At 41.8% G+C, this 8,678-nt stretch overlaps 1 long non-coding RNA gene across 1 annotated transcript; it reads left to right on the forward strand.

The window, feature by feature from the left end:
* The first annotated feature begins 4,567 nt into the window (after positions 1-4,567).
* On the forward strand, positions 4,568-5,693 carry LOC147304387 (uncharacterized). Its single transcript, XR_015126883.1, has 2 exons — positions 4,568-4,875; positions 5,347-5,693. It is a non-coding gene; the product is annotated as an uncharacterized LOC147304387 (long non-coding RNA).
* Positions 5,694-8,678: the final 2,985 nt, after the last annotated feature.

The following is an 8,678-nucleotide window of genomic DNA, read 5'->3' on the forward strand; positions in this document are numbered from 1 at the left end:
TGAAAGCGCTGTAACTAAGTTTAAGACTATAATCCACCCACTGTTATCATCTTCAATGCCCTGTACCAACACAGAGCAGAGCAGCTATCTGAACGCTACCCCAACAGAGGTCGATTATCTTGTTAATAATTTCACCTCCTCACTACGTACGACTCTGGATACTGTAGCTCCTGTGAAAACTAAGGTCTCTAATCAGAAGTACCTGACTCCGTGGTATAATTCTCAAACACGTACCCTAAAGCAGATGACTCGTAATCTGGAGAGGAAATGGCGTGTCACAAATTTAGAGGATTATCATTTAGCCTGGAGAAATAGTTTGCTGCTTTATAAGAAAGCCCTCCGCAAAGCCAGAACATCTTACTATTCATCACTGATTGAAGAAAATAAGAACAACCCCAGGTTTCTCTTCAGCACTGTAGCCAGGCTGACAAAAAGTCAGAGCTCTTTTGAGCCAACAATCCCTTTAACGTTAACTAGTAATGACTTCATGAACTTCTTCACAAATAAAATTTTTATCATTAGAGAAAAAATTACCAGTAATCATCCCACAGATGTAATATTATCTACAGCTACTCTTAGTACCATCGATGTTAAGTTAGACTCTTTTTCTCTAATTGATCTTTCTGAGTTAACTTCAATAATTACTTCCTCCAAGCCATCAACATGTCTTTTAGACCCCATTCCTACAAAACTGCTCAAAGAAGTCCTGCCATTAATTAATTCTTCGATCTTAAATATGATCAACCTATCTCTAATGATCGGCTATGTACCACAGGCCTTCAAGCTAGCTGTAGTTAAACCTTTACTCAAAAAGCCATCTCTAGACCCAGCAGTCTTAGCTAATTATAGGCCAATCTCCAACCTTCCTTTCATATCAAAAATCCTTGAAAGAGTAGTTGTCAAACAGCTAACAGATCATCTGCAGAGGAATGGCTTATTTGAAGAATTTCAGTCAGGTTTCAGAGCTCATCACAGCACAGAAACAGCTTTAGTGAAGGTTACAAATGATCTTCTTATGGCCTCTGACAGTGGACTCATCTCTGTGCTTGTCCTGCTAGACCTCAGTGCAGCGTTCGATACTGTCGACCATAATATCCTATTAGAGCGATTAGAACATGCTGTAGGTATTACAGGTACTGCACTGCAGTGGTTTGTATCATATCTATCTAATAGACTCCAGTTTGTGCATGTAAATGGAGAGTCCTCTTCACACACTGAGGTTAATTATGGAGTTCCACAGGGTTCAGTGCTAGGACCAATTCTGTTTACATTATACATGCTTCCCCTAGGCAGCATCATTAGAAGACATAGTGTAACCCACCTAAAATCTGCCTCATGAAAATGAACTGCTGTTCCCCAAGAATGTCAGTAGGTGGCACTATGAGATTGTTTAGTGCTTGTGAACTTGAGTTGGCCATTGAATGATTTGACAGCTGGTTATGTCCCTGCCAAGAAGCTGAAACACCACAAGTCACCGTCAAACGGCGACTTGAACAGTCCTTTTAATGAGAAATGGACTCCCTCATGTGAGGAAGCTTTCACGACCCTCATTGAGAAGTTGACATCTGCACCAGTGCTTGGGTTTGCTGACCCCAGAAAAGCCTATGTTTTACACACCGATGCCAGTTCACATGGACTTGGTGCAGCCCTATACCAGGAAGAAGATGGTCGGTTAAGAGTCATTGCCTATGCTAGCAGAGGGCTGTCTAACTGTGAAAGAAGGTACCCCACTCACAAACTTGAATTTCTTGCGTTGAAGTGGGCAGTTACTGACAAGTTTGCTGATTATTTGTATGGAGCTGACTTCACTGTCATGACTGACAATAACCCACTGACCTACGTGTTAACATCTGCTAAACTTGATGCAACTGGACATCGATGGCTTGCTGCTTTGTCGAATTTCAATTTCAACATACAGTACAGAGCCGGAAAAAGAAATCAGGATGCGGATGGATTATCGAGACGGCCGCATGTTTCTGTTGAAACTGATGACAGTACAACTGCTGAGGATGAGAGAGTAAAGCAATTCATTGCAAAGTTTACGGAAGAGGGAAATAGTGCAACATTTCCAAAGGATGCTCTAAAAGCTGTATGCGAGAAGCACCAAGTACACATATCTCCTGACACTACTTACCACTACTGCCACTACTTACCTGCTGCAGTGGAGTGTTTGGCAGTGGATGCAAGTGCGATACCTGACGAGTTTGTTCAAGCCGACATTCTGACTGGTACTAGCACTCTTCCTCAACTCTCCCAACAAGATTGGGCTGCAGAACAAAGACGTGACCCTATAATAAGCAGAGTCATAGACCTTGTCCATACAGGAAAACGCCTTTCCTATCGTCTTAGGCAAAAGGAGGAAAGGGAAGTCCAACTCATGCAGGGATAGCTCAGTAGGTAAAGTGGTCGCCCCATGATCGGAAGGTCGGCGGTTCGAATCCACTTAACGGCTACCCTGAGGTACCCCTGAGCAAGGTACCGTCCCTACACACTGCTCCCCGGGCGCCTGCTTAGTGGGCTGCCCACTGCTTCACTGAGTGAATGGGTCAAATGCAGAGAAAAACAAGTAATTTCCCCATGGGGATCAATAAAGTATCCATTATTATTATTATGTTAAGAGTACAGGATCAGTTGTCCCTAATAGATAATGTCTTGTACCGGAAACGAGTGAGCCAGGGCCAGACTCTTTTTCAACTAGTGCTTCCGAAGGAGTACAGGGAAGTAGCTCTTGAAAGTCTTCATGATGCAGTAGGTCACATGGGATTGGAAAGAACTGTTGACCTTGTGAGAACACGTTTCTTTTGGCCCCGAATGTTCCTAGATGTTGAAATGAAAATCAGAACATGTGAAAGGTGCATCCGCCGCAAGGCTAGAGCTGAGAAATCTGCCCCACTGATAAATATTAAAACCAGTCGACCACTTGAGTTGGTGTGCATGGACTATTTGTCTCTAGAACCTGATAGCCGAGGAACAAAGAATATTCTGGTGATAACGGATCACTTTACGAAGTTTGCTGTTGCAGTGCCAACTCCAGACCAGAAGGAAAAGACCGTTGCCAAGGCCCTGTGGGACAAATTCATCATTCACTATGGCATACCAGAGCGGTTGCATAGTGATCAGGGCCGTAATTTTGAATCTGCAGTCATCAAAAACTTATGCCAAATGTTAGGCATAAAAAAATCAAGAACAACCCCCTATCATCCCCGTGGTAATCCAGTAGAACGGTTTAACCGTACACTGCTAGGGATGCTTGGAACACTCCAAGAAGACGACAAACTAAAATGGCGTGATCATGTGCAGCCATTGGCTCACGCCTACAATTGCACAAAAAATGACACAACTGGGTATTCACCCTATCAGCTCATGTTTGGGAGACAGCCAAATCTTCCAATTGATGTGGCTTTTGGACTTAATGTGAGTAGGCAGGACAGTGTAACTCACAGTGAATATGTGAAGAAGCTCAGGGAAAGCCTACAGGAAAGTTATAAACTTGCTGTGGAACATAGCGAGAAAGCTGCCCTACGCAATAAGTCAAGATATGATCTAAAAGTGAGAGAATCCACCTTGGAGGTTGGAGATCGTGTTCTTGTCAAGAATGTTGGAATACGAGGGAAACACAAACTAGCTGACAGATGGAGTCAGACGGTCTACAAAGTTGTAAAACAGCTCAATGACTCTCCTGTATATGTTGTTGCTCCACTCAAGTCAGATGGGCCTGAGAGGACACTGCATAGAGACTTACTGTTACCGTGTGGGTTTCTGTCATGCTCAGCGCCAATCGAACCCAGTCATGGAAGCCAAGAGAAAGAGACACCCAAAGGCGACACCTCCAAAGAGAATCCATTTTCTGAAGTTGAAGGAGACTATCATTATCTGGGTGATAATGACATTGTGGATTATGACTTTCCAGTAGTTTACGAAGAAGTCAATTACCCGGCTTTCATTACTGTCAGTGAAATCCCCAAAGCAACTGAGTCTGTGTCAGAACAAAGTGTGGACCGGGACGAGTCTGATCTAAACCCTGCAGTAAAGGAGTTTCATTCTGCACCCGTGGAGCTGGATGAGGGCGATGGTTCACTTCAAGGTTCTAGTGGAAATGACATTGGAAATGACCCTCCAATGAAAGAAACAGGTGTTATTGTTAATGAGGAATATTCATCTGTTCATGATTCATGTGCTGATATAGATCCAGCTACAGAAAATGATGTTGAACCTTTGGAAAAGGTTATTGACGTAACTCAGGAGCAGTACCAAACTGAAACAACCGGGTTGTCGGATGGAAAAGAGGGGAGTGATAGATATGGATTGGAGGCAGAAGTTGCTAAAGATGAAAAACCTCCAGAAACAAGAGAAATCAGGCGGTCAACTAGGAACAGGACTGAACCTAGCAGACTAACCTACAACACCTTGGGAAATCCCTTAACATTAGTGATGCATTCTCTTTTAAACAGTCTTGATCAGGTTTTTTCACATGCCCTTGACTCAAACCCTTCCCCATGTGTTGGTAGAGTAAAAACCATTTAAAGTGACTGCTGTCATGCAGGGATACATGCCCATTTAGGGGGGGAGGGATGTAACCCACCTAAAATCTGCCTCATGAAAATGAACTGCTGTTCCCCAAGAATGTCAGTAGGTGGCACTATGAGATTGTTTAGTGCTTGTGAACTTGAGTTGAGAACTATAGAGAAGGAGAATAGCGCTAAGGCTACGTATGCTGGTCGGAGCTACTCACAGAGTTTTTCCTTAACCTTTTTCTTGAACAAGGATTGTGTGTGAAGACACAAATTGGATTTTACTTTTCCGCTTGTTGGGAAACGCGGACACTTTTTGTTGATGCTGATGTACCTCTGTTTTTGTGTTTTTTGTTCATTTCCGGTGAGTTGACTAACTGTGCTAGCATAGCAAGCTAATCGTTAGCTCAGTATAATGTAAATTTCATGTGTTCCTTTTAAGTGCTGTATTATCTTTTTATTTCTTCACTTGTGAATGTTTTAAGCCAATCGGAAATATTTCTTTGGAAGCTAGTAGGTAAGTTTTATTTATTGTAATGAGATGATAAATATGAGCAGTCTTTGGCTAAATAGTACTGCGACCACGTTTTGCACTTTCCTCGTGCATCAGTAATGTACATTCTCTCAATTCATTGGATTGATGTGACTGCTGTTCACAAAATATGAGATTTGAGTTAAATTTGTATGATGTGGAAATTGTTTTAAGGTTCTTTGATTAATTTTATTATTGATTGCATTAAGTCTTTATATACAAAGAGTGAGAGACATTTGGTCACTAGTGTTGATTAAGTTGTTATATGATATTCATGTAAAATATGTTCACTGCCCTGTGCAGGTTGGTTTTTTTGTTGGAGTCTAAAGTTGCGAGCCAGGATTCCGGATCCCCAGCTGCGATGCAGGAAAGATTTCCAGCCTACTTAGAAGTGACAACTGCGTTACTTCTTGACAGATAAGCTTATGAGATCTCAGAACAATACACTACCCGGGTAGTACTACTAACATTAACACTATACACACACACTCACACACCTGAACTGAAAAGACTGAAAAGAACTCTGAACACTGAACTCTGAACTCTAAAACTGAATACACAGACTGACAAATATGGACAATTGGAACTGTTGTGAACTGTTGAATGACTGTTTTTGGTTTTGTTTTGAATAAATGTTGACTGTTCTTTTAGCTGTGTGTCATTCGCTCCTTAGTCGATTCCTAGAGACCATAAGCCTAAGATCCTAACTTTCTCTACATTCAGTAGTGGTAAAGTATCGTGTGTTACAATAGCATACATTTTCACTGCTATGCAGATGACACCCAACTCTATCTGTCCATGAAGCCAGATAACACACACCAATTAGTTAAACTGCAGGAATGTCTTAAAGACATAAAGACCTGGATGGCCGCTAACTTTCTGCTTCTTAATTCAGATAAAACTGAGGTTATTGCACTCGGCCCTGAAAATCTTAGAAATATGGTATCTAACCAGACTCTTACTCTGGATGGCATTACCTTGACCTCCAGTAATGCTGTGAGGAACCTTGGAGTCATTTTTGACCAGGATATGTCCTTCAATGCACATATTAAACAAATATGTAAGACTGCTTTCTTCCATTTGCGCAACATCTCTAAAATTAGAAATATCCTGTCTCAGAGTGACGCTGAAAAACTAGTTCATGTATTTATTACTTCCAGGCTGGACTACTGCAATTCATTATTATCAGGATGTCCAAAAAACTCACTGAAAAGCCTTCAGCTAATCCAAAATGCTGCAGCAAGAGTACTGACAGGGACTAGAAAGAGAGAGCATATTTCTCCTGTTTTGGCTTCCCTACATTGGCTTCCTGTTAAATCCAGAATTGAATTCAAAATCCTGCTCCTCACATACAAGGTCTTAAATAATCAGGCCCCATCTTATCTTAATGACCTTGTAGTACCATATCACCCTATTAGAGCACTTCGCTCTCGCTCTGCAGGCCTACTTGTTGTTCCTAGAGTATTTAAAAGTAGAATGGGAGGGGAGAGCCTTCAGTTTTCAGGCCCCTCTTCTGTGGAACCAGCTTCCAGTTTGGATTCGGGAGACAGACACTATCTCTACTTTCAAGATTAGGCTTAAAACTTTCCTTTTTGCTAAAGCATATAGTTAGGGCTGGACCAGGTGACCCTGAATCCTCCCTTAGTTATGCTGCAATAGACGTAGGCTGCCGGGGGATTCCCATGATGCATTGAGTTTTTCCTTTCCAGTCACCTTTCTCGCTCACTATGTATTAACAGACCTCTCTGCATTGAATCATATCTGTTATTAACCTCTGTCTCTCTTCCACAGCATGTCTTTTATCCTGTCTTCCTTCTCTCACCCTAACCGGTCACAGCAGATGGCCGCCCCTCCCTGAGCCTGGTTCTGCCGGAGGTTTCTTCCTGTTAAAAGGGAGTTTTTCCTTCCCACTGTTGCCAAAGTGCTTGCTCATAGGGGGTCATATGATTGTTGGGTTTTTCTCTGTATCTATGAAGCGCCCTGAGGCGACTTATGTTGTGATTTGGCGCTATATAAATAAAATTGAATTGAATTGAATCCTCATCTTTCTTGATCTTAGTACGGCGTTTGATACCATTTCTCACAATATTCTCCTGAACCGGTTAGCATCCATTGGCATTAGTCATACCCCCCTTGCCTGGTTCACCTCCTATCTCTCAGACCGCACTCAGTTTATCCAACTTAAATCCCATTCTTCAAGTCTCTATCCTGTTTCTGCTGGTGTGCCCCAGGGTTCAGTATTAGGGCCTCTTATTCATTATTTATATGCTCCCTCTTGGTCATATATTCCAAAAATATAGTATACATTTTCACTGTTATGCTGATGACACCCAGCTCTACATTTCTTCTAAACCCAATTCATCTCTCCCACCTCCCTCCCTCTCAAACTGTCTTATTGAGATTAGATCCTGGTTCTCCTCCAATTTTCACAAACCTAACAGTAATAAAACTGAGGTTTTACTTGTTGGTACACCATCTATCTTAACCAAATCCCACAGTTTTTCCATTAACATGGAAAATTCTCCCACCCTTCCCTCCCCTCAGGTTAAGAGTTTGGGTGTCATACTTGATAATACTCTTTCATTCCAGTCTCACATTAATTACATAACCCGATCTGCTTACTTCCACTTACGTAATATTAACCGACTCCGTCCCTTCCTTACTCCCCATGCTGCTGCCATCCTTGTCCATAGTCTTATTACATCCCATATTGATTACTGCAATTACCTCCTATTGGGTCTCCCTAAAAGGTCCCTTCATAAACTCCAACTTCTTTAAAATTCTGCAGCTCGGGTCATAACTCGTACTCTGTTAAGTGCTCATATTACCCCAGTTCTTCAGCAGCTTCACTGGTTGCCAATAGAAGCCAGGCTAAATTTTAAAATCTTACTTCTTACATACAAGTGCATCCATAAATCTGCTCCTTCATATTTGTGTGACCTGCTCCATATCACTACTGTTTCCCGCCCTCTCAGATCATCATCTGCTATTCATCTTACTGTTCTGTCCTCACGCCTTATCACTATGGGGAACAGCGCTTTCAGTCGCTCTGCTCCTCGGCTCTGGAACTCTCTTCCTCCAGTCATAAGAAATATCGACTCCCGTTCCGTATTTAAGACACAGCTCAAAACACATCTGTTTAAACTGGCTTATTCGCTCTAGTGCTGATTTTATCTGTTGTCAAGCTCTGTTTTGCAATTTTAACTTATTTTATGTATTTTATGACTACTGTTAATCTTATTAATTTTGTTCTTTGTAAGGTGACCTTGGGTTTCTGAAAGGCGCCCTCAAATAAAATGCATTATTATTATTATTATTATTATTATTATTATTACAACCATTTTTCAACAAACTGAGTTGAGCCCCATATTGCAAAGACATATGTTACAGATTTGTTGTGCTCATTAGTTCAGACTGATTCATATTGATTGCAGTGTGTTGGCAATTTGCCTGCGTTTAGAAATGAAATTAAACAGCCTGAGTGACTAGAGTCAGTGATTGCTTCGAGACGGGTTGCCTCCGACCAGATGATTTGTGCATTGTCTTGTGATCAAAGCTAGTCACCCAAGGATTGAGATTGTTATATGCTCAAAATCTGGATGGCCAGTTGGTCAACTATTCCAACTACTTGCAGG

Source organism: Aulonocara sp. 'chitande type north' Nkhata Bay, linkage group LG22, assembly GCF_057382095.1.
Source record: "Aulonocara sp. 'chitande type north' Nkhata Bay isolate Kocher_YH1m ecotype deep benthic linkage group LG22, A_spYH_male_GT1.1, whole genome shotgun sequence".
NCBI lineage: Eukaryota > Metazoa > Chordata > Actinopteri > Cichliformes > Cichlidae > Aulonocara > Aulonocara sp. 'chitande type north' Nkhata Bay.